General features: G+C 41.0%; 1 protein-coding gene across 1 annotated transcript in view; it reads right to left on the bottom strand.

Annotated features, from left to right (window-relative positions):
• CTNNBIP1 (catenin beta interacting protein 1) overlaps positions 1 to 24,085 on the bottom strand; it is a 56,584-nt gene that overhangs the window by 23,738 nt on the left and 8,761 nt on the right. Inside the window, exon 2 of the mRNA XM_063436613.1 lies at positions 955 to 997. The gene's annotated coding sequence lies outside the window, so the exon portion shown is untranslated. The remainder of the gene's footprint in view (positions 1 to 954; positions 998 to 24,085) is intronic.

Raw genomic sequence — 24,085 nt, 5'->3', positions numbered from 1 at the left:
CCTTGTGGTGTTTAATGGAGTGTCTGTGCATATTCATTCTCCCATTTAATGGCTGTGTGGTTTCCCCAATGTAGCATCCTAGGTGGCAATTGGTGCATTGAATCATGTATACCACATTGCTGGATGTGCAGGAACGAACAAATGAACACACACACAAAATATACCTCTTAATTCTAACTTGTCTGGCTGCCATCTTTTCTTCTAAAATACTTCTTTGTTGCTGGTTCCTTAACTAAGGTACACCCACTGTAAAGCGCTGCGGAATTTGTTGGCGCTATATAAATAATAACGACATTACAGCTCTATAAGCCCACCCACTCCGTCACAGAATTCTTAGCAAAGCAAATGGTTTAAGGGGGTGCATATCAGCAACCAGCTTTAAATAGAAAGCTTATAACTGAACTACAAGTCTCAGAACTCTCTTCTCTGAGGCAAATCGAGACAACTGATCAGCCTCTCCCTTCTACAGGGTGTGTGGATAAACAGATAGCTTGACAGATTTATAGGAAGTGAGTAATCTCATATGTAGGCTAGTGACTATCATATTGCTAATCTCTACATTGAGATTTTAACAGCTAGACAATGATCTGCACTTTAACCCTTTTAGTGACAGGATCAACATGGACAGAGACCAGAATGACAGCATCCTAACAGATCAATCTCGTTCCTAGTGAGAGCAAATTACAACAACATCACACATTACAATGTGTGTTGTTTTCTTACAAAATTAGACCATCTTTTTAAAGCATATTTTGGATTGTTTTTAAATGCATTATCTATATGATAAGAATAAGAATGCACCAGTTCCAGTCTGCCCTTTGTACAGAGAATGCAAGGGCTTACTTGTTAACTACAACAGACCACCAGAGAGGTGTTTATACAAAATGTATTTAATGCATATTGCCGAGCAGTCTTTGTAACAAGGAGTTCATGTATCCATATCGAATAACTAACCTTCTACTTGATTTGGAGTCAAGAGGACAATGTGACGAAGACACTGCAAGAAAATAAAAACAAAATCAGCTATAAGCACATTATTTATCTTCATAAATAGAAGTGAGGTACAGACCGGAAGCACGGTCGCTGAAAACAAGACGTGCATTAAGTATTAGGCATTATTACGCCTCTCTTGCCAATAGCAGGGATTGAGACACAAACGTGCTCTAAGTAAAACATTTGCTGATGATTTGGCAAAACAAAATGTGTATACAACATGTAAACCTTCTCTTCCTATATGTCTCTGTGCTGAAAAAAAAAATATGTTACCTAACAAGATATTTTAGGATATGTACTGCCTCCCACGTTACATCACTAATTCTGTCTGAGAAGGAAGATATCATTTATTACTAATCACCATTATGGATCGCAGAATATTTTTTTTTTATAAAATGCTATGTTCACAATGTTTACAAGGAATCCTTATCTTTTGTTTTAGTTGTCTTCACCAGATTTGCCAATAGATTTATTGGTCTGGTGGCCGTGGGGTGCAGGTGAAGGAAGTTAGTAATACTTACCTGAAGCTGTCCCTCGCGCTGCCGCCATCTTTACTCTGTACATCCTCTTACGCTCCTGGCTCCATCTGTTAGGAGCCACAAGATTATACATCCATGAGGTCTATGTATGTAGGATTGAGACTGCGGGGGCATTAAAAAGTTCTAAAAAGTGAAGAGTGGCTTTAACCCGTTAACGCCGTTACGGCGTTCTATGCCGTCCCGCTTTAAGTGGGCTTTAAAGCCGTTGCGGCAGCATAGAACGCCGTAACGGCTTTGAGCCCTGGAGTGCCCGGTATACTTACCTTGCCGGCGATCCTCTTCTGGAGGGCTGCCTGACAGCCCAGGCAGCCTTCCCACGGCAAATCAGGCCCCCTATAGCTGGCTGTGGATCTACCAGCAGGGGAACTGTCTAAAATATCAGACAGTCCCCCTGCTGGTGGGAAAGTAAAAAAAAAAAAAAAAAAAGAATTAGACATGTTAAAAAATAAAATAAATATATTTATAAATATATAATATATGTATATTATTTATATATATATATATATATATACACACACACACACACATATTATATATATATATATATATATATATATATATATATATATACACGTATAATTACAATAAATAAAATAAATAAATAAAATATTTAAACAAAATTTGATATAAATTATATATTCATTTGTAATTTCATTCTAACTGTATTTTGTTATTAATATATATTGGTAACAAAATACACTTAGAATGACATTCTATATCTATATCTATATATATATAAAAAATGCAAATATATATATATATATATATATAAAATGCAAATATATATATATATATATATATATATAAATACATATAATTACATAAAAGATTACATTAGTATACACGTAGAATTTAAATACCTATAAATGCATTTATATTAAAATTCGACATGTATATTTAAGTAATCTTTTAACATAATTATGTGATTTGATAAATTAAAATTTGATTGACATGCCTGACAACACAGAGAGAAAGAGCAGAGAATTTAATTTGCAAGCACTATATTTGACCCTGTAACTCTCCAAGACACCATAAAACCTGTACGTAGGGGGTACTGTTTTACTCGGGAGACTTCGCTAAACTCAAATATTAGTGTTTCACACTTGTAAATTGTATTACAACGATTATATTTTAAGTAAAAGTGAAGTTTTTTGCATTTTTTTACAAACGAACAGCACTTTTATGGACTATATTATTGTAATATGTTTTACTGTTTTAAAACACTAATATTTGTGTTTAGTTTAGTCTCCCGAGAATAACAGAACCCCACCATGTACAGGTTTTATGGTGTTTTAGAAAGTTAGAGAGTCACATATAAGGCTTGCATTTCATTTTTTTTACATTGAAATTTGCCAGATTGGTTATGTTGCCTTAGAGAGCGTATGGTAGCCCAGGAATGAGAATTACCCCCATGATGGCATACCATTTGCAAAAGTAGACAACCCAAGGTATTGCAAGTGGGGTATGTCCAGTCTTTCTTAGTAGCCACTTAGTCACAAACACTGGCCAAATATTTTTTTGCTTTTCTCATACAAAAACAAATATGAACGCTAACTTTGGCTAGTGTTTGTGACTAAGTGGCTACTAAAAATGACTGGACATACCCCACTTGCAATACCTTGGGTTGTCTACTTTTTCAAATGATATGCCATTATGGCGGTAATTCTCATTCCTGGGCTACCACACCGTCTCAAAGGTAACATTACTAATCTGGCAAATTTCAATTTGAAAATGGAACGTTCTATATTTGACCCTGTACTGTTGTACTCGTGAGACATCGCTGATTACAAATATGTGCATTTTTTATGACATTCACAGCTAAAATGTCAGACCGAAATACACATTTTTAAAAAAATCTTATTTTCTCACATTTTTTTAAATTTTATTCATAATAAATTATGTTCCATATATGAATAGTTAATGATAAATTAAAGCCCTGTTTCTCCTGAACAAAATTATATATAATAAGTGTGGGTGCATATAATTTGAAAGAGGGGAACTACGGGTGAACAGACACATAGCGCAAATTCCAGTTTTTGTTTACGTTTTGTTTTGATCAGAACATGCACTATTGACTCCGTCCTGAAGGGGTTAAAGTCAGATACTTTAGCAGATTTAATAATTTTATTTTTCGATAGAAAAAAGAATTTCATTGGTAAATTTAGCTTTTGACAGTTCCCAATAATTTCTCAATGTCTTGAAACATTCTCAAAGTTTTCTATTACTTGCATCATTTTTCACCTCCCCTCCATGGCTGTGGGTTTTTAAAAACGTCCTCCCCTCCCTTCTTCACGTGTATGCTCTGAGCTGGTGAAATGGTTAAAAAGTTTACCTTTCGCTTGTCAACTCTACAATTCCCAGTTAAGCAAATAAAAAATATGTGAATGCTTTCCTTTTATTCTAACAATGCCTATAAAAAGATTTTTCCAATCAACCGCTTAAAAATACCACAATGCTATGTGGATTCTCAAGCAAGAGAGTCTGGCAGTGAAAGAGTTAATATGCGAAGGTACTGCTGGCATGAAGTTTATTGTAGTGATTAGTGTTGTGTTTACGAACGTCTGTTGGGCTGTGTCTCCCTCATTAAATCCTGCTGTAAGGTGCTGAGTGACTGTAATTCCCATCTCTTATAAAGGCTATGACTCATTGAATGGCTCGAACTCAAACATTCTTCAATGCCATAGCCCTACCACCACGCTGAGACCTGACCGCTCTCAAGCTGACTCCTATCACAGCCACGGGGTTTACTGCACAAAGCAACGCAAGGCTAAAGAGAGATTTACAGAAGTGTTTTTAAAAATTGGAAAATGTCAAACAGCAGAATTAGAAAACACAAAATGTGAATTACATGGAGACAGACAATGCCGCTTTTTGATTTTATTATAGGTACCATTTAAACATTTCATTTGTTTTGCGTTCTTATTATTCCGGGCAACCACGGAGTTTAAAAAAAAAAAAAAAAAAAGTAACATTGTGATTATTTTAACATTGTTACCAATTAGCATGGCTGTGTTTTGAATTCCCTTGTCAGTGGCTCTTTGCATGCCAGGAAATAGCTTTGATTAACATATTCTTAGACACACTATATACTCTTGCATGGTGATGGGCTATGCATGTAAAATGCAACTAAATATGTTAAGTCCCTAAACAGAATAAGATAAATCAATTGAAGGGTCACAGTAGGCTAGAACTGTTTGATCTCATTGAATTGTTTATTGTGCCTTTGCACTCTCCCTCAATTCAATGTTAGACAATTGAACACTAAATAGGCACCCCTGGCCACCCACAGCCAGCCCCTACAGTAGGTGTGGCTAAGAGAGTTTATGCACTTCCTTGTAGTGATACCAATTCATACCAGCTATGTACGCTGTGATAGGCTGAAAGCGGAAAGCTGAAATGCTCAGTCATTCACAGCCACACGTTCCTGCCCAGGCTAATGTCTTCTACACGTAGTACAGATGGGATGGGCTGCTGGGGACTCTAATTTAGAATTAAAGTGACACTAGAGTCTCTAGAACAACTACAGCTTATTGTATTTTTTTTTGGTGAGTACAATCATTCCCTTATGGCTTTTTGCAGTAAACACTGTCTTTTCAGACATTACAGCCTAGGGATACCTCCACTGGCCACTCCTCAGATGGCTGCTAGAGGTGCTTCCTGGGGCAGTTCTGCACAGTATGTCTGCCATTCAGTGTCTCCACCCTCTGCACTGAACTTTCCTCACAGAGATGCATTGATTCAATGTATCTCTATGAGGAGATGCTGATTGGCCAAGGCTCTGTTTGGCTTGTGCTGATCTGCCTCCTTGATAGTGTCAGCAATCCTATGGGAAAGCATTGTGATTGGCTCAGAGAATCACTTTTGATGATGTCAGCCAAGAAGGCAGATCAGGGGCAGAGGCAGCAGCAGCAGCAGACTGTGATAAAGGTAAGATTTTGCTATATTTAGAGGGGTAAGATGTTCTGGCCCTATAGTGTTCCTTTAAAAACGTGTTATCACCAAATAGAAAGATGGCGTTGGAGAACTCCAGACACTACAAACACTTCTGTGAGATGATACGGTCACGCTACCGTGCCCCTTTGATAAAGGACACATCTAAAAAAAAATTTTTTTTTAAAACCTACATAGAGAACAAAAAACAGAGAATTGAGGGCACACACGGAACATGCATTTCTCAATAGTTGTGCTACCGTAGAGACCAAAATATAGATAAAGGAACAGCACACGCACAATTATTCATTAAACACGGAGATTCAACCAGTGTTGGTGTAGTAATGAAGCTAAAATATATGTTAGGGCCAGTAGCTGGGATCATAGAAAAGTGATAGCCAGGCGGGGCTTAGCAGCGGAGCGAGATGGACGCCATTTCTGTCAGCTCTGTGCAAATCAAACTGAATCCGTCAAACATCACCGAAACTACATGCCATCCACGCAATCAAATACTTGCATTGCCCGAGGGAGATCATCCTGCACCGCCCGATGTCATTTAGGTACAATCGGAGGCAGGCAAAGCCCAAAACGAAAATCCGGGCCTACTACACGCCAAACTACCGCTGCCTGGAGTACTTGTGGGGCGGAGAGAGCCTGGGAGACCCAAGCGACGATCATCTACAGGACCCCGACCAATCCCATGAGGAGATGGGGCGCAGATCACAAAGACCACACCAAGGTACTGCCACAGCACAGCCTGATATAGGGGCACTGCGACAGAAACAAACCCCAGCCAAAATGGCGCCCGACCAGGGCTCAGACCCCCCACAGGCAGACACCCCACCTGCACAAACCACTCAGGGGGACACTCAGAGAACCCCACAGCCCATACAGATCACAACCACCAAATCCATACCCCCACAGGGAACAGCAGATCCAGCCACCAAGCAGGACAACCACTGAAAACCAAGTCAAAACAATACAGGGAGAAATCTCTACGCTATAAGACTCGCTCCACCAACTACAACACGACCAGCAACACTTAGCAATACAATTGGCGGCGCAGAAGGATAAAAACCGGCGCAACCACATCAAAATCAGAGGCATCCCGGCATCAGTGAGCAAAGAGGATCTACCGCATTACGTGAGGCGACTCACACAATCATTACTCCCTCCTGCAGTAACAAAGAAACTCACCTTTGCAGGGATTTACCGCCTACCCACGCCTCCTAGAGCCGCCGCAACGCTAGCCGGAGACGTTATCATCCGTTGCGTCCTACCCAAAGACAAGGGGCACATCATGAGCGCAATCAGGGGTAAGACTCCGCTTGATTTCGAGGAAGCCCAACTGACTTTTTATCAGGACTTATCCAAGGCCACCCTCCAGTGGAGAAAGTCACTGACAGAACTCACTGGCCACCTGCGCACAGCGGGGATACCATATAGATGGGGAAACCCTCGCTCCTTGCTCATCACCCACCAGGGGACAACCCATAAACTCACCTCAGGGACTGAGGACCCTACACTGCTCGCAAAATTGGGCCTACAAAACTTGCCCAACCTGGGCACTCCCCACGTCTGGAATCCAGATGCCTCGGAAACGTTTGTGCCAAGAGGGCAGAGAATGGACACATAAGCCACCTGACGGACAGGGGGAGAGAGGTCTCTTACCCCTGCCCGCTCAACAGCGATACCCATATGTCTTGTCTAACACAACCTGTATTCCCTACCTTCCACGCAATACAACGCTGATGTTTACGTTATTACCCGTTTACCGCAAGCTAGAGGAGATAGCCGGTGAGGACGCTGGCTTACCAGACCACAAGCCATAGCCCAAGCCAAAACCTACCCCCCCGACAGCCCCTAGGTTAGGACCACCACCCCTCACGAGTGGTCTTCAGTGGAACTAGACGACCAGGCCACTTCAGAAAGTAGAAATGAGCACATGTACCACTCACCAGACTACCTGACCGACAAAACGACACCCAGTGCACCCACACGGGCCCTAGCACCACTACGCACCTCCACGCAACTACTTTCTAACACCTATAGGGTCACGCCTCTGACACTGACCCATGACCTAGGTACTGCACCCGCAGACGAGTTGCACGACTAAACCCCTATTTCGAACCCAACCTCTACCTAGGATCTTACGCATGTTATACTCAACAACAACAAAAAAATTGTGCTAAAACTTATCAAATGCATTATTTACCCAATGTTAAAGCCTGTTACCCTCTCAAACGATGCATACGTTGCACCATGTATAAGTCTTGTGCGCGCAAAAATAAAGAATTTAAAAAAAAAAAATGAATTAAAAATAAATTAAAGCAAAAGTGATAGCCATCTGTTACCCTGCACATGTATGGGAACTCCATCTCCTATCAGCCTCAGTCAGATGTTATTTTACAAACACCTGCATTTCCACGATAACAATTCTGGCCACATAATACAAAATTAATTTGCCAGTAGCCAACGCAAAGACAGAGATCCCGTGACTGTGACCATCTGGGAGAGAATTTGTGCATTACAAACGGTTCCATGGAATGTGCAGAGCCATATAGACTGTATACCACCCTTCTTATGTTTCAGATACAGCAGCTGTCATCTGGCTAGAATCATTATCTCGGGCACCAGATAAAGCAAAACACGGCCGAGCGTCTAATGGAACTGAGATTATTAGAGGCAGGACATGGCTGCTATTTTAACTATCTATATAATATAGAATGCACACTATAACAACTTCAATCATTAAAAGGGACACTAGAGTCACCAGAACAACTACAGCTTATTGAATAATATACAGCTTTTTGAATGATATACAGCTTATTGAATGATATACAGCTTATTGAATGATATACAGCTTATTGAATGATATACAGCTTATTTTATAGGACACAGATCATTGTATAGGATACAGCTTATTGAATGATATACAGCTTATTTTATAGGGCACAGATCATTGTATAGGATACAGCTTATTGTATAGGATACAGCTTATTGAATGATATACAGCTTATTTTATAGGACACAGATCATTGTATAGGATACAGCTTATTGAATGATATACAGCTTATTTTATAGGACACAGATCATTGTATAGGATACAGCTTATTGAATGATATGCAGCTTATTTTATAGGACACAGATCATTGTATAGGATACAGCTTATTGAATGATATACAGCTTATTTTATAGGACACAGATCATTGTATAGGATACAGCTTATTGAATGATATACAGCTTATTTTATAGGACACAGATCATGGTATAGGATACAGCTTATTGAATGATATACAGCTTATTTTATAGGACACAGATCATTGTATAGGATACAGCTTATTGAATGATATACAGCTTATTTTATAGGACACAGATCATTGTATAGGATACAGCTTATTGAATTTGTTCTGGTGAGTAGAATCATTACCTTCAGGCTTTTTCCTGTAAACACTGTCTATTCAGAGAAAATGCAGTGTTTACATTACAGCCTAGTGATAACTTCACTGGCCACTCCTTAGATGGCTGTTAGAGATCCTTCCTGGGTCATGGCTGCCTAAAATGCATCATAACATTCTGTAACGGACCGTTTCACTTACAAGAGGATAAAACCCAGTTTAGGCGATAATCCCCTTTCCAGATGCACAGGCAGCTACTGCAAACACCATTCTCCCGACTGGAACCACACGAACACTGGAACAGCTGAACAAGAAAAGCAGACATCGGCTTACACTCTTGGCAGTCAGCATACAATCCCATTCCCCCAAAGACCGAGACGACACATCGCTTTGAGGGTTAAGCAAGAACTCTGGACTGGGACACCCAGTCTGGCTTTTATTACAAACAAGTACATACAGGACACTCCCAGGGGGAGGATGAATTTAACCAATCACATGGATGTACCTCCCACACATTTCCTCCCCTTAGATTAGCACTTAACATAATTATACCGTACACCCTTTTCCCCAATTCCTGGATGTACCCCCAAATACATATGCTACACCTCCAAAAGGTATCCCCTGATAGCCCTTATTCAGGGGGACAACATATCCAAGAATCAGGTCATTCGGATGAATGGTTCGGGAGATATGAGGTTCCAAAGATTTGACCGACCGCATGGGTAAAGTATCCGAAAACAGTTCCATGCATTTTGGCCCTGCGGTCGGTCACAAACAAGGGAATGAAAACAGACGAATTGCCTGTGTTATAGAGCCTGGAGAGGGTTTGAATGAATTCCCTTGTTTGTGGGGTTCTTTCTACCGAACGGCGGGTCATTCGGTAGTTTCTATACAAATTTCTGGAAGTATGGAGGTCTCAGCGGTGTTTGCCTAGTCAAGTGTCCGATTTTAGTTCCAGACACTCGACGGCAAAACACTGCTGTTCGGTAGTTTAAGATGGCCGCCGCCACGTGTTTGGCTCCCGAATGGCGGCCACCCAGAGGACACAGACCACACTGCACTGATTGCCAATTACCCGTTTGCAACATTGTTGCAAACGGTAATTGGAGGCACACTTATTCCTGGGTGGTCTGGTTGTTCGGTAGTTTCACTCAATATACTGAATGGAGTGATTCTACCGAACAATCAGATGAATGCTGCATACAAATCACCCAGGATAAACTTAACACATATATAAATACATATATAATATTACAGGCAGTACACTAGAATATGCTTCACAGTCTTAAAGGGACAGTAGTCCCAAAAGTCCCAATATGTCCATCGCTGATTTTAAAGGGCCAGTAGCAGCAATATAAATTATTACATGCCCAAATATAGTGTTTATAGAGCAATATGTCCATGGGCCGTAGTCGCAGGGCAGGAGGCTAGCAGCCAGGCCTCTCCAGTTCACAGTGGCGAAGCTGGTTTCGCCACACATTCAGTATCTCCTCCCTCTGCATGCAGACACTGGACTTTCCTCAATTCATCTCTATGAGGATATTTAAACATTTAAGGGAGTGTTTATATGTTTTGCACCCTATATATTTTAATATAATTGTGTCTCTTCATGGGACTTCGGTTTTTGTACTGCTATTTGAATTAGAGCAGAGAGATTTTAAAGTGTTCACAGTCACTTATTTTATTTCAATGTTCTCTAAGAAATCGTATGAGCTGCAGCACATCCCGCTAGAAAGAGGGATATTGTGAAGGCCGTAATGTGCCTGGAATGTGGATTCTGAATGTGTGAGCTGTTCAGTAACGGAACCAGAAAGCAATGCTGTGAATGCCATGTAATACAATAAGCTGCATTGTGTGCAGTCCCACATTGCCAAGAAACAGCGCAGAATCCAGAACGTCGGTACAAATAAACACTACAGCTCCACATACATACACATAAAGCCACGTATATCCCCAGCACACAAGGCAATACCCATTCGGATTGATTAACGGATGTCTGTCTCTTAATATTATAATCCACTCCATCCAGGGCAGAGCTTTTCATGTACCACCCACTTTATGTAGAAGTTATATATATATATATATATATATCCCTATATATCCCAAATACACGTAGCATAGCATGCAACTCTATATGGGGTCGGACACAAAAGAATATAAGAGTTTATTATCTGTATATAGAATTCTGGAGAAATGACAAGAGATTTGTAATTTTACTCCAAAATAGCTGAATTGGGAACAGAACCAAGTTCTCAAATTCTCCCAATATGGATATTTTGGGCTGAACCCTGTTTAGTTAATAACCCCACAAGCCCTCAACTTGGAGCTATTGAATCATACCCAACTCCTATTCCAAAAAAATGCCCCGATACCTGACCTTTAGCATTTAGCAGCTGGTTATCCTCTGTGCCAGCTGTCTATCTGTGAACGATGGACCTTTTGACACTTAGCGTATAGTAACACGGCTTAACACAGGGCAATACTGGATGTTTTGGCAGATACCCTGCAGATCACCGTATGTTTATCTTGGATGTCGCAAGGGTATGGCACTTCGCTCAATGACCAGAACGCATAACCACTCCAAGATCAGCAGCCAAACCACACATCACATGAACTACTGTGTACAGCAGCTACAAAAGAAATACACTTGCAAAGGCTAAAATAGCAGGGCAGCCAATTCTTGCATGTCAGTCCCAACCGTTATCAATTTGCCAACATATTTTATAAAGTTAATGAGGCCTGATTGCACTCAGAGAATTGATTGGTGGCATCAGAAAGCAGAACAATCACAGCAAATTTAAGTCGCCACTACCAATTTTCCAGCAGTAATACAGAGACACACACTCTGGGGTAAAGAAAAAAAAAAGTTTTAACTCTAGCCTAGATCTGGTCACACAAATTATCGCTTAAATAATAAGTGCACTGATAAACAATCTGTTAAAAACCAACGTTGATTTAGGTGTATGTGCTTCAGCAATTTAGCAAAATATGAAATGGTCACTTGTGATGGCTAGCTAGAATAAAGGATTTTAAAAATGGACAACATAAAATGCAGCAATCCTAATTCTGCATCCAATGGAATAATAGTTTCATGAACACGTCCACAAGTCACTAACAAATTGTTGGTATTATTACCTAGATCAGGAACTATGTAGGGCGGACAAAGAAATTATACATCTTAGACAAATATAGCACAGCTAGACAATTAGTTAAAGGGACAGTATTCATTTTCACATAGAGGTTTGGTGCACAGACCCTGTTGCTACTGTCTGGCAATGTAAACTATTGCCTTTTCAGGGAAACGTTAATGTTTACATTTGGCCATAGACACACCTCTAGCAGTTATCATCAGCCTGACAGTCAGACAAGGAGCACCCATACAAATTGTAGGTCTTCACATTGGCATGATTACTCACAGCATGATAACGCTGAACGCCGTGCATGGGCTGCATTTAATTGGCAGTTGCTGCATGTGCACCTTAAATCAAAAGATTTGGCTGGAGTGAGATGATGTTTCAGAATAATCTCACCATGGACGGAGCAACTGGCGAGACAATACTGAATGCGTAGAAAACATTCCGGCAATGTGCCAAGTATTAAGCCATAGAAAGGTCCAACTTTAGGTAAAAATAACATTTAAATTAACAGCGCACTATGGGCTACGAGGGGCAGTCCGCTTTCTGTCCATTTTATAATATCACGGCTGTGTTTTAAATTCCTTTATCGGTGGCGCTGTGCAAGGTATAGGGTGGCAAAGCAAAGTCCTACTCTATAGTAGGTAGAATCCATATATTGCAGTAAGGAAATTAATTTCGTGATAAAGAGTGATTTTCCCAGGAACCTTCCTATGACCATTAAAGTGGCACGGTCAGTTCTTAGTATTTCATAACGATATAACCTGGCATTTCACTGAAATTCCAGCACAACCCAACGATTCCATAAGATAAACTAGAGATTACTTTGTGCTATGGACAAGCCTGAGGTTGACAAAACACAGAGCTCTGCTGTCAACATTTGTCCAATCCCAGTAGCCATCACAAGCCGTGACTGTGGAATTCAGGCATCGTCTCACTCATTGTGACACGTGATGTAGGCACCCACGGTCTTCCAGGAGCCTCCACAGACCTCATTGTTGTGCTCTTTCGCATGTACGAGTGAACAACACAGACGTGGCTCCTGGCAGATGAAGCCCCAGGAGCTGACGATGGTTCCATGGATGAAGATTGTCAAGGGCCGCATTAGTAGTAAAACCTACTTTTGTCAGCACTCCATGGCCATCAGACCCTAAACAGAGATGCCAAAATATGCAAAGACTCCTCCGAAATGATACATCCTCTTCAAACTAAGAAACCTCCTGGCAAATAAATGCTATATACTACATATAATAGTGATATATAGGGCAAGCAGTATTATTGTATAGGGTAGTTATGGTATATAGGATAATCCGTATCATGGTGTAAGGTAGTTGTGGTATATAGGGTACGCAGTATCATGGTGTAAGGTAGTTGTGGTATATAGGGTACGCAGTATCATGGTGTAAGGTAGTTGTGGTATATAGGGTACGCAGTATCATGGTGTAAGGTAGTTGTGGTATATAGGGTACGCAGTATCATGGTGTAAGGTAGTTGTGGTATATAGGGTACGCAGTATCATGGTGTAAGGTAGTTGTGGTATATAGGGTACGCAGTATCATGGTGTAAGGTAGTTGTGGTATATAGGGTACGCAGTATCATGGTGTAAGGTAGTTGTGGTATATAGGGTACGCAGTATCATGGTGTAAGGTAGTTGTGGTATATAGGGTACGCAGTATCATGGTGTAAGGTAGTTGTGGTATATAGGGTACGCAGTATCATGGTGTAAGGTAGTTGTGGTATATAGGGTACGCAGTATCATGGTGTAAGGTAGTTGTGGTATATAGGGTACGCAGTATCATGGTGTAAGGTAGTTGTGGTATATAGGGTACGCAGTATCATGGTGTAAGGTAGTTGTGGTATATAGGGTACGCAGTATCATGGTGTAAGGTAGTTGTGGTATATAGGGTACGCAGTATCATGGTGTAAGGTAGTTGTGGTATATAGGGTACGCAGTATCATGGTGTAAGGTAGTTGTGGTATATAGGGTACGCAGTATCATGGTGTAAGGTAGTTGTGGTATATAGGGTACGCAGTATCATGGTGTAAGGTAGTTGTGGTATATAGGGTACGCAGTATCATGGTGTAAGGTAGTTGTGGTATATAGGGTACGCAGTATCATGGTGTAAGGTAGTTGTGGTATATAGGGTACGCAGTATCATGGTGTAAGGTAGTTGTGGTATATAGGGTACGCAGTATCATGGTGTAAGGTAGTTGTGGTATATAGGATAAGCCGTATCATGGTGTAAGGTAGTTGTGGTATATAGGATAAGCCGTATCATGGTGTAAGGTAGTTGTGGTATATAGGATAAGCCGTATCATGGTGTAAGGTAGTTGTGGTATATAGGATAAGCCGTATCATGGTGTAAGGTAGTTGTGGTATATAGGATAAGCCGTATCATGGTGTAAGGTAGTTGTGGTATATAGGATAAGCCGTATCATGGTGTAAGGTAGTTGTGGTATATAGGATAAGCCGTATCATGGTGTAAGGTAGTTGTGGTATATAGGATAAGCCGTATCATGGTGTAAGGTAGTTGTGGTATATAGGATAAGCCGTATCATGGTGTAAGGTAGTTGTGGTATATAGGGTAAGGAGTATCATTCTGTAAGGTAGTTGTGGTATATAGGGTAAGGAGTATCATTCTGTAAGGTAGTTGTGGTATATAGGATAAGCCGTATCATGGTGTAAGGTAGTTGTGGTATATAGGATAAGCCGTATCATGGTGTAAGGTAGTTGTGGTATATAGGATAAGCCGTATCATGGTGTAAGGTAGTTGTGGTATATAGGATAAGCCGTATCATGGTGTAAGGTAGTTGTGGTATATAGGATAAGCCGTATCATGGTGTAAGGTAGTTGTGGTATATAGGATAAGCCGTATCATGGTGTAAGGTAGTTGTGGTATATAGGATAAGCCGTATCATGGTGTAAGGTAGTTGTGGTATATAGGATAAGCCGTATCATGGTGTAAGGTAGTTGTGGTATATAGGATAAGCCGTATCATGGTGTAAGGTAGTTGTGGTATATAGGATAAGCCGTATCATGGTGTAAGGTAGTTGTGGTATATAGGATAAGCCGTATCATGGTGTAAGGTAGTTGTGGTATATAGGATAAGCCATATCATGGTGTAAGGTAGTTGTGGTATATAGGATAAGCCGTATCATGGTGTAAGGTAGTTGTGGTATATAGGATAAGCCGTATCATGGTGTAAGGTAGTTGTGGTATATAGGATAAGCCGTATCATGGTGTAAGGTAGTTGTGGTATATAGGATAAGCCGTATCATGGTGTAAGGTAGTTGTGGTATATAGGATAAGCCGTATCATGGTGTAAGGTAGTTGTGGTATATAGGATAAGCCGTATCATGGTGTAAGGTAGTTGTGGTATATAGGATAAGCCGTATCATGGTGTAAGGTAGTTTTGGTAGATACAGTAAGCAGTATCATGGTGTAAGGTAGTTGTGGTATATAGGGTAAGCAGTATCATGGTGTAAGGTAGTTGTGGTATATAGGGTAAGCAGTATCATGGTGTAAGGTAGTTGTGGTACATAGGGTACGCAGTATCATGGTGTAAGTTAGTTGTGGTATATAGGGTAAGGAGTATCATTCTGTAAGGTAGTTGTGGTATATAGGGTAAGGAGTATCATTCTGTAAGGTAGTTGTGGTATATAGGGTAAGGAGTATCATTCTGTAAGGTAGTTGTGGTATATAGGGTAAGGAGTATCATTCTGTAAGTTAGTTGTGGTATATAGGGTACGCAGTATCATTCTGTAAGTTAGTTGTGTTATATAGGGTAAGGAGTATCATTCTGTAAGGTAGTTGTGGTATATAGGGTACGCAGTATCGTGGTGTAAGGTAGTTGTGGTATATAGGGTACGCAGTATCATGGTGCAAGTTAGTTGTGGTATATAGGGTAAGGAGTATCATTCTGTAAGGTAGTTGTGCTATATAGGGTAAGGAGTATCATTCTGTAAGGTAGTTGTGGTATATAGGGTAAGGAGTATCATTCTGTAAGGTAGTTGTGGTATATAGGGTAAGGAGTATCATTCTGTAAGTTAGTTGTGGTATATAGGGTAAGGAGTATCATTCTGTAAGTTAGTTGTGGTATATAGGGTAAGGAGTATCATTCTGTAAGGTAGTTGTGGTATATAGGGTAAGGAGTATCATTCTGTAAGGTAGTTGTGGTATATAGGGTAAGGAGTATCATTCTGTAAGGTAGTTGTTCAGCTAACGCCACTGAATGCTTATCACACTTGAGCGAGTATATGCTCTCGAATAGGTGAGTGCAATACCTCCCTAATATTTATCTTATTTTATTTACTCAAACACAGTTTGCACTATTGGAGTCTCTGTTTTTTTCATTTGCATGTCCATCATTGAGTCAAGATTTCCCAAGCTATAGAAGATCCAGCTTCTCATTGAATACATTATAAACTCAAGTCTCTACTAGCCTATTGGAACCCACAAGAAGCCTACTACATATCAGGACTATTATGTTCATATTTATATTTATTTTTATTCTTTGTTGATACTTTTAGTATGTGAGTACTATATACCTTTTTCTGTATAGCGCAACCTATTTTTGTATTTTTTGTGGTATATAGGGTAAGGAGTATCATTGTGTAAGGTAGTTGTGGTATATAGGGTAAGCAGTATCACGGTGTAAGTTAGTTGTGGTATATAGGGTACGCAGTATCATGATGTAAGTTAGTTGTGTTATATAGGGTACGCAGTATCATGATGTAAGTTAGTTGTGTTATATAGGGTACGCAGTATCATGATGTAAGTTAGTTGTGTTATATAGGGTACGGAGTATCATTCTGTAAGGTAGTTGTGGTATATAGGGTACGCAGTATCGTGGTGTAAGGTAGTTGTGGTATATAGGGTACGCAGTATCGTGGTGTACGGTAGTTGTGGTATATAGGGTACGCAGTATCATGGTGTAAGGTAGTTGTGGTATATAGGGTACGCAGTATCAGGGTGTACGGTAGTTGTGGTATATAGGGTACGCAGTATCAGGGTGTAAGGTAGTTGTGGTATATAGGGTACGCAGTATCGTGGTGTAAGGTAGTTGTGGTATATAGGGTACGCAGTATCATGGTGTACGGTAGTTGTGGTATATAGGGTACACAGTATCATGGTGTATGGTAGTTGTGGTATATAGGGTACGCAGTATCGTGGTGTAAGGTAGTTGTGGTATATAGGGTACGCAGTATGGTGTGTACGGTAGTTGTGGTATATAGGGTACACAGTATCATGGTGTACGGTAGTTGTGGTATATAGGGTAAGCAGTATCATGGTGTAAGGTAGTTGTGGTACATAGGGTATGCAGTATCATGGTGTAAGTTAGTTGTGGTATATAGGGTAAGGAGTATCATTCTGTAAGGTAGTTGTGGTGTATAGGGTAAGGAGTATCATTCTGTAAGGTAGTTGTGGTATATAGGGTAAGGAGTATCATTCTGTAAGGTAGTTGTGGTATATAGGGTAAGGAGTATCATTCTGTAAGGTAGTTGTGGTATATAGGGTAAGGAGTATCATTCTGTAAGGTAGTTGTGGTATATAGGGTAAGGAGTATCATTCTGTAAGGTAGTTGTGGTACATAGGGTACGCAGTATCGTGGTGTAAGTTAGTTGTGGTATATAGGGTAAGGAGTATCATTCTGTAAGGTAGTTGTGCTATATAGGGTAAGGAGTATCATTCTGTAAGGTAGTTGTGGTATATAGGGTAAGGAGTATCATTCTGTAAGGTAGTTGTGGTATATAGGGTAAGGAGTATCATTCTGTAAGGTAGTTGTGGTATATAGGGTAAGGAGTATCATTCTGTAAGGTAGTTGTGGTACATAGGGTACGCAGTATCGTGGTGTAAGTTAGTTGTGGTATATAGGGTAAGGAGTATCATTCTGTAAGGTAGTTGTGCTATATAGGGTAAGGAGTATCATTCTGTAAGGTAGTTGTGGTACATAGGGTACGCAGTATCGTGGTGTAAGTTAGTTGTGGTATATAGGGTAAGGAGTATCATTCTGTAAGGTAGTTGTGGTATATAGGGTAAGGAGTATCATTCTGTAAGGTAGTTGTGGTACATAGGGTACGCAGTATCGTGGTGTAAGTTAGTTGTGGTATATAGGGTAAGGAGTATCATTCTGTAAGGTAGTTGTGCTATATAGGGTAAGGAGTATCATTCTGTAAGGTAGTTGTGGTATATAGGGTAAGGAGTATCATTCTGTAAGGTAGTTGTGGTATATAGGGTAAGGAGTATCATTCTGTAAGGTAGTTGTGGTATATAGGGTAAGGAGTATCATTCTGTAAGGTAGTTGTGGTACATAGGGTACGCAGTATCGTGGTGTAAGTTAGTTGTGGTATATAGGGTAAGGAGTATCATTCTGTAAGGTAGTTGTGCTATATAGGGTAAGGAGTATCATTCTGTAAGGTAGTTGTGGTACATAGGGTACGCAGTATCGTGGTGTAAGTTAGTTGTGGTATATAGGGTAAGGAGTATCATTCTGTAAGGTAGTTGTGGTATATAGGGTAAGGAGTATCATTCTGTAAGGTAGTTGTTCAGCTAACGCCACTGAATGCTTATCACACTTGAGCGAGTATATGCTCTCGAATAGGTGAGTGCAATACCTCCCTAATATTTATCTTATTTTATTTACTCAAACACAGTTTGCACTATTGGAGTCTCTGTTTTTTTCATTTGCATGTCCATCATTGAGTCAAGATTTCCCAAGCTATAGAAGATCCAGCTTCTCATTGAATACATTATAAACTCAAGTCTCTACTAGCCTATTGGAACCCACAAGAAGCCTACTACATATCAGGACTATTATGTTCATATTTATATTTATTTTTATTCTTTGTTGATACTTTTAGTATGTGAGTACTATATACCTTTTTCTGTATAGCGCAACCTATTTTTGTATTTTTTGTGGTATATAGGGTACGCAGTATCAGGGTGTAAGGTAGTTGTGGTATATAGGGTACGCAGTATCATGGTGTAAGGTAGTTGTGGTATATAGGGTACGCAGTATCATTCTGTAAGGTAGTTGTGATATATAGGGTACGCAGTATCGTGGTGTAAGGTAGTTGTGGTATATAGGGTACGCAGTATCATGATGTAAGTTAGTTGTGTTATATAGGGTACGGAGTATCATTCTGTAAGGTAGTTGTGGTATATAGGGTACGCAGTATCATGGTGTAAGGTAGTTGTGGTATATAGGGTACGCAGTATCAGGGTGTAAGGTAGTTGTGGTATATAGGGTACGCAGTATCAGGGTGTAAGGTAGTTGTGGTATATAGGGTACGCAGTATCGTGGTGTAAGGTAGTTGTGGTATATAGGGTACGCAGTATCGTGGTGTAAGGTAGTTGTGGTATATAGGGTACGCAGTATCATGGTGTAAGGTAGTTGTGGTATATAGGGTACGCAGTATCATGGTGTAAGGTAGTTGTGGTATATAGGGTACGCAGTATCATGGTGTACGGTAGTTGTGGTATATAGGGTACGCAGTATCGTGGTGTAAGGTAGTTGTGGTATATAGGGTACGCAGTATCGTGGTGTAAGGTAGTTGTGGTATATAGGGTACGCAGTATCATGGTGTAAGGTAGTTGTGGTATATAGGGTACGCAGTATCGTGGTGTAAGGTAGTTGTGGTATATAGGGTACGCAGTATCGTGGTGTAAGGTAGTTGTGGTATATAGGGTACGCAGTATCGTGGTGTAAGGTAGTTGTGGTATATAGGGTACGCAGTATCGTGGTGTAAGGTAGTTGTGGTATATAGGGTACGCAGTATCGTGGTGTAAGGTAGTTGTGGTATATAGGGTACGCAGTATCATGGTGTAAGGTAGTTGTGGTATATAGGGTACGCAGTATCATGGTGTAAGGGAGTTGTGGTATATAGGGTACGCAGTATCATGGTGTAAGGTAGTTGTGGTATATAGGGTACGCAGTATCGTGGTGTAAGGTAGTTGTGGTATATAGGGTACGCAGTATCGTGGTGTAAGGTAGTTGTGGTATATAGGGTACGCAGTATCATGGTGTAAGGTAGTTGTGGTATATAGGGTACGCAGTATCATGGTGTAAGGTAGTTGTGGTATATAGGGTACGCAGTATCATGGTGTAAGGTAGTTGTGGTATATAGGGTACGCAGTATCATGGTGTAAGGTAGTTGTGGTATATAGGGTACGCAGTATCATGGTGTACGGTAGTTGTGGTATATAGGGTACGCAGTATCGTGGTGTAAGGTAGTTGTGGTATATAGGGTACGCAGTATCGTGGTGTAAGGTAGTTGTGGTATATAGGGTACGCAGTATCATGGTGTAAGGTAGTTGTGGTATATAGGGTACGCAGTATCGTGGTGTAAGGTAGTTGTGGTATATAGGGTACGCAGTATCGTGGTGTAAGGTAGTTGTGGTATATAGGGTACGCAGTATCATGGTGTAAGGTAGTTGTGGTATATAGGGTACGCAGTATCGTGGTGTAAGGTAGTTGTGGTATATAGGGTACGCAGTATCGTGGTGTAAGGTAGTTGTGGTATATAGGGTACGCAGTATCATGGTGTAAGGTAGTTGTGGTATATAGGGTACGCAGTATCATGGTGTAAGGTAGTTGTGGTATATAGGGTACGCAGTATCATGGTGTAAGGTAGTTGTGGTATATAGGGTACGCAGTATCATGGTGTAAGGTAGTTGTGGTATATAGGGTACGCAGTATCATGGTGTACGGTAGTTGTGGTATATAGGGTACGCAGTATCGTGGTGTAAGGTAGTTGTGGTATATAGGGTACGCAGTATCGTGGTGTAAGGTAGTTGTGGTATATAGGGTACGCAGTATCGTGGTGTAAGGTAGTTGTGGTATATAGGGTACGCAGTATCGTGGTGTAAGGTAGTTGTGGTATATAGGGTACGCAGTATCATGGTGTAAGGTAGTTGTGGTATATAGGGTACGCAGTATCATGGTGTAAGGTAGTTGTGGTATATAGGGTACGCAGTATCATGGTGTAAGGTAGTTGTGGTATATAGGGTACGCAGTATCATGGTGTAAGGTAGTTGTGGTATATAGGGTACGCAGTATCGTGGTGTAAGGTAGTTGTGGTATATAGGGTACGCAGTATCGTGGTGTAAGGTAGTTGTGGTATATAGGGTACGCAGTATCATGGTGTAAGGTAGTTGTGGTATATAGGGTACGCAGTATCATGGTGTAAGGTAGTTGTGGTATATAGGGTACGCAGTATCATGGTGTAAGGTAGTTGTGGTATATAGGGTACGCAGTATCATGGTGTAAGGTAGTTGTGGTATATAGGGTACGCAGTATCATGGTGTAAGGTAGTTGTGGTATATAGTAGATTTGTGTAAATAACATTTCTGCTAAGCGATATTGGAACTCAATCTCACCTGACTCCACATTCACAATCGTTTAGTTCAGTGCACGAAAAGGTGATTTATTACCGGTACCTTTTCTCCATGGCCAGCCTCACTTCCTTAGATGAGATCATCAACCTTGACATGATCAGCCGATTTAATGTTTTCAACGCAGGCATGTGAAGGCTAGGGTGCATGTGCAGCAAAATGCCAAGTTGCACCATTCAGCATCTCCTAATAAAGACGCATTGAATCACTGCATCTCTATGGGAAGGGTTTAGTGTCTGCACACCCTGCATGGACACCCGAAACGTCCATCCTGTAATTTTTGTAGGACAGAAGCCAGGACGTCAGTCTAGTGGCTGCTAGATTGACAGACGGAAAAGGTGTTGCTAGGCAGCAGTGTAAACACTGCCTTTTCTCAGAAAAGACAGCGTTTACAGTGTAATGAGTGTAGTGATTCTGGTGACTACAATGTTTCTTTAAACATTTTCTAATGTTTTAAAGCTAAGAAGCATGCGAACAAGTAGCCCCATCCCCTCTGTGGATAATAAGGCAGCAATAGGAGGCTGTGAGTGTTAACTGACTACTTTCAGCCTATCACGGTGCCCACTGCTAGTATGACGTGGTATGGCTAAAAGAAATTGTGCAATGACTGCCTTAGGCTCACCTCCAGTGGGCCGGGCTGTGTGTGACAAAGGGCCTCAGTGTTAACATGCTCAGAAATTGTTTAATTCTGAATACAAGAACAGTGCCAGGGGACTCCAGACACCATAACCAATTCAATGAGATGAAATTATGAGAATACCTACGGTGTCCCTTCAATGCATACCGTACAGAGTGGAGAGCCTCAAATAAAAAAAGTGTTCTTTTACGTATAAGGGGACTGAGTGGAACTGGTATTTATGTATAGTGTGTATCATGAAAGCAGAATATTATACAGTGATGTTAATGTACAGGGGATACAGAGGAAGTGGTATTGATGTACAGGGGATACAGAGGAAGTGGTATTGATGTTCAGGGGATACAGAGGAAGTGGTATTGATGTACAGGGGATACAGAGGAAGTGGTATTGATGTTCAGGGGATACAGAGGAAGTGGTATTGATGTTCAGGGGATACAGAGGAAGTGGTATTGATGTACAGGGGATACAGAGGAAGTGGTATTGATGTACAGGGGATACAGAGGAAGTGGTATTGATGTTCAGGGGATACAGAGGAAGTGGTATTGATGTTCAGGGGATACAGAGGAAGTGGTATTGATGTACAGGGGATACAGAGGAAGTGGTATTGATGTTCAGGGGATACAGAGGAAGTGGTATTGATGTTCAGGGGATACAGAGGAAGTGGTATTGATGTTCAGGGGATACAGAGGAAGTGGTATTGATGTACAGGGGATACAGAGGAAGTGGTATTGATGTACAGGGGATACAGAGGAAGTGGTATTGATGTACAGGGGATACAGAGGAAGTGGTATTGATGTTCAGGGGATACAGAGGAAGTGGTATTGATGTTCAGGGGATACAGAGGAAGTGGTATTGATGTTCAGGGGATACAGAGGAAGTGGTATTGATGTTCAGGGGATACAGAGGAAGTGGTATTGATGTTCAGGGGATACAGAGGAAGTGGTATTGATGTTCAGGGGATACAGAGGAAGTGGTATTGATGTTCAGGGGATACAGAGGAAGTGGTATTGATGTACAGGGGATACAGAGGAAGTGGTATTGATGTTCAGGGGATACAGAGGAAGTGGTATTGATGTTCAGGGGATACAGAGGAAGTGGTATTGATGTACAGGGGATACAGAGGAAGTGGTATTGATGTACAGGGGATACAGAGGAAGTGGTATTGATGTACAGGGGATACAGAGGAAGTGGTATTGATGTACAGGGGATACAGAGGAAGTGGTATTGATGTACAGGGGATACAGAGGAAGTGGTATTGATGTTCAGGGGATACAGAGGAAGTGGTATTGATGTACAGGGGATACAGAGGAAGTGGTATTGATGTTCAGGGGATACAGAGGAAGTGGTATTGATGTTCAGGGGATACAGAGGAAGTGGTATTGATGTACAGGGGATACAGAGGAAGTGGTATTGATGTACAGGGGATACAGAGGAAGTGGTATTGATGTACAGGGGATACAGAGGAAGTGGTATTGATGTACAGGGGATACAGAGGAAGTGGTATTGATGTACAGGGGATACAGAGGAAGTGGTATTGATGTACAGGGGATACAGAGGAAGTGGTATTGATGTTCAGGGGATACAGAGGAAGTGGTATTGATGTTCAGGGGATACAGAGGAAGTGGTATTGATGTTCAGGGGATACAGAGGAAGTGGTATTGATGTTCAGGGGATACAGAGGAAGTGGTATTGATGTTCAGGGGATACAGAGGAAGTGGTATTGATGTTCAGGGGATACAGAGGAAGTGGTATTGATGTTCAGGGGATACAGAGGAAGTGGTATTGATGTTCAGGGGTTACAGAGGAAGTGGTATTGATGTTCAGGGGTTACAGAGGAAGTGGTATTGATGTTCAGGGGTTACAGAGGAAGTGGTATTGATGTTCAGGGGTTACAGAGGAAGTGGTATTGATGTTCAGGGGTTACAGAGGAAGTGGTATTGATGTTCAGGGGTTACAGAGGAAGTGGTATTGATGTTCAGGGGTTACAGAGGAAGTGGTATTGATGTTCAGGGGTTACAGAGGAAGTGGTATTGATGTTCAGAGGTTACAGAGGAAGTGGT

The sequence above is a fragment of the Pelobates fuscus genome, chromosome 11 (genome assembly GCF_036172605.1).
Source record: "Pelobates fuscus isolate aPelFus1 chromosome 11, aPelFus1.pri, whole genome shotgun sequence".
Taxonomy (NCBI): Eukaryota; Metazoa; Chordata; class Amphibia; order Anura; family Pelobatidae; genus Pelobates; species Pelobates fuscus.
The sequence above is the reverse complement of the archived record's forward strand: the minus strand, read 5'-3'. Positions and strand labels throughout refer to the sequence as shown.